At 43.0% G+C, this 3,503-nt stretch overlaps 1 pseudogene; it reads left to right on the plus strand.

Annotated features, from left to right (window-relative positions):
* Positions 1 to 2,427: 2,427 nt before the first annotated feature.
* Positions 2,428 to 3,261, plus strand: LOC125175079 (voltage-dependent anion-selective channel protein 2-like; annotated as a pseudogene).
* The last annotated feature ends 242 nt before the right edge of the window (positions 3,262 to 3,503 follow it).

Raw genomic sequence — 3,503 nt, forward strand, 5'->3', positions numbered from 1 at the left:
CCCAACTCAAATTTTCCTTAGCCACAATTAAGGAGGGTACAGCAAAAATGTCCTGTGGTACAGGCAGATTTCTGTTACAGCAGGAAAGTGATGGGAATGTTCAGACTGATATGGAGGATCTTCTTGATGGACCATTTATTTTAGAGGGCGTAGCAGATTGGGAATGGGGTCAGAGTTGGGACATGCAGAGTCTGAGGGATAACTAGGGAGTCTTCACCTTTCTTCAGTGATTTTCATATCAGGATACAGTCCAGGTAAGGGATCATCATAGTTGCTTCTATATCATCCTGTACTAATAATGTTAATAGATGAATCTACAAGGAACTCTTCTAAATAACATTGCTACTAGCCTATTTTACAGATGAGGAAACTCAAGCACATAGCACTTAAGTGATATTCTCAAGTTCTATAGGCTTGACACCTCCAAAGTCTACATGTTTATTTGCCCTTGGCACTGATGTTCTGTTGGAATCTCCTGGTTTTGTCTCCATTCTTTCTTTGTACTAGTTTCTATTGCTGCTGTCACAAATTACCACAAATTTAGTGGCTTAGGACAACACAAATTTGTCTTGCAGTTCTGGAGGTCAAAAGCCAGAAATGGGTCTTACTGGCTAAAATCAGGGTGTCAGGCAAGACTGAGTTCCTATCTAAAGGCTCTAGGAGAGAATCTATTTTATTGCCTCATCCAGAGGCTGCCTGCATTCCTTGCTTGTGGCCTCTCCCACCTTCAAGGTCAGAAATGCCTGGTCAAGTCTTTTCACATCAATCATTCTGGCACTCCATCTTCCACATTTAGAGACCCTTGCAATTACATTAGTGTGGATCTTGGTGAAAGGATGTGTTTGGTGAGAGCTGGTGCTTTGCTGAATCCTGTCCCTTTCCCTCCATTAGAAGGAGATATTTTTTGACATAAGCCCAGCAAGCGTGGCTTCCAAGAAACCAGTTGGAAATTTGACCAGGATTCCATCCAGTTGGGAGACCCAGATCTGGAACCTGACCCATTTGTGGAGTTATTTCTAGAGAATGTATTGTAAGCCCCAGGAAAGTAAATGGGGTAATTGCTGAAACATCAGCAATGTTCTGGTCTCAAGGCTGTCAAACGCGATAGCACTATGAGATCCAGAGCCCCATGATCTCCCAGGAGCCAGTCAGGGAGCAGACCCACTGTAATTACCTAGTAGTTCTTGAAACTGCCCATCTTCCCTGCATGCTTTCACGTAAACACCAGATGTGTGTTTGGTCTATGTCTGGAGGCTCTTTGTGTTTTCCTCCCATGCTTTAACATTCTTTGGTGTTTACACCTGGTGAACATGAAATAAAGACTATGTGCAGTTTTCTGTGGCTACTATTTCCCTGGCAGAGACAGCCCTGCATGTCCACTCAGTCTCAGTGTCTGAGAACTTTTTCTTCAGTGCATGGCTACACCTATTCTTCACAAAGCTAAAATGAACCATGGATGGGGTCTGACTCCCTTCTACCAAAGGAAATCTGTAGTGGGTAAGAACAGGCTTTCCATCTTGGTAGTGAAGCCAGCAGGCTGGCCAGGTTGAGAGGATCTGCACTCCTAGAACTAGTCAAGGCAAGAGACCTGACAGCATCCACCATACACCAGATGTGGACCATGCAGGAGAAGCTGACACAAGGTCCTGGCCAGTGGGACCGGCTGGTAGTATGAGGTGACCTTAAGAGGAGAATGCTAGGTGATCTATCTTTAGGGGCTAAAGATAGAATTTCAAGGACCATCTGGAATATAGATGCACCTTCTCAGATTGAGGGATAAGAGGAGTCTCTGAGGAAGTCATGAGAGATGGTTTTGACCGCAACCCATCCCATCTCAGGCCTAGCTTCTCTCTGAAACTACTAGTAAGGGGGGAGACAAAGGAGGCCAGGAAAAGCATTGAGCTTAGAAAGAGGGGCAAGGAGAAGGATGATCCCTTTTTCCTACTGGAAACTTCCATCTGGAAGCAGGAATGAACTTAGAGGGGAGATAACCTAATGCCATTCCAACTGACAATCAAAGTTAGAGTTTGACCATCACATGACACTAGACATTTTAATTTCTCTATTTGAGACTATCTATGGCTAAAAGCAACATAGGACTATCTGTGAGTAACCAGAATTTTCAGTCTGCCCAAGTCTTCATCCAGGCTCTGGAGAATACTATTCCTCACTGCAGAAAGTTTAGAGGATCAGAGAAAGACAAACATGAAGTTTCATTTTGGTTCCACACCTCTGTAATGCTTGCTCAATGTACAAATTATGCATTTGTTATAAAATAACCACAATTTGAGTCCTACATATCTGCCTCCAGCTGCAATAGCTGCAGCCTGACTCTGAGTGAGCCCAGTGGCCTTAGCTGTGAGTGGAACAGCAGCAGCCCCCCTCAGGAGACCACCAGATCTGTGGCCTTGCCATGGTGACCTACGGATGCAGCCAACGTGTATTCCTCCATCATCAGCTGACCTTGGCAAAGCTGCTAGAAATATTTTCAACAGAGGATTTGGTTTTGGGTTGATGAAACTGGACGTGAAAACAAAGTCATGCAGTGGTGTGGAGTTCTCAACATCTAATACAGACACTGGGAAAGTTACTGGAACTGTGGAGACCAAATATAAATGCTGTGAAATTTTTCACAGAAAAATGGAACACTGGCAACAGTGTGGGAATAGAAATCACAATTGAAGACTGGATTTGTCAAGGTTTGAAACTAACATTTGATATTACATTTTCATCAAACATGGGTAAGAATAGTGGTAAAATCAAGTCTTCTTATAAGAGGGAGTGTGTAAACCTTGGTTGTGATGTTGAATTTGATCTTGCTGGATGTGCAAGTCATGGTTCAGCTGTCTTTGGTTATAAGAGCTGGCTTGCTGGGTACCAGATGACCTTTGACAGTGTCAGATCAAAGCTGACAAAAATTAACTTTGCAGTGGGCTGCAGGACTGGGGATTTCCATCTACACATTAATGTCAATGATAGGACAGAATTTGGAATATCAATTAATCAGAAAGTATGTGAAGATCTTGACACTTCAGTAAACCTTGCTTGGACGTGAGGTACTGACTGCACTCACTTTGGCATTGCAGCCAAATATCAGTTGGATCTCACTGTTTCTATCTCTGCAAAAGTCAACAACTCTAGTTTAATTGCAATGGACTACACCCAGACTCAGGCCTGTCTGCTCTGGTAGATGAGAAGAGCATTCATGCTGGAGGCCACAAACCTGGCCTTGCCCTGGAATTGGAGGCTTTATACAGCTGAAAGAAACCACTGGGAATGGATATCAGAAGATTTGGCCTTAATATATTTCCAAATTGACCAGCAATTTTGAAGGTGATCAAAACAACGGATGATCTAAACAAGAGCTGTATTTTAAATATTTAGACAGTTGTTAGTTGGTTTCTAACTGAATTGGTTATCATCTAGTTACCAATGCTGTAGTCATGCAGTCACCTACACATTATTTAAATGTACAGCAAAACCTTGGATTGTGAGTAACTTGT

This window comes from Prionailurus viverrinus, chromosome C2 (assembly GCF_022837055.1).
Source record: "Prionailurus viverrinus isolate Anna chromosome C2, UM_Priviv_1.0, whole genome shotgun sequence".
NCBI classification, from domain to species: Eukaryota; Metazoa; Chordata; class Mammalia; order Carnivora; family Felidae; genus Prionailurus; species Prionailurus viverrinus.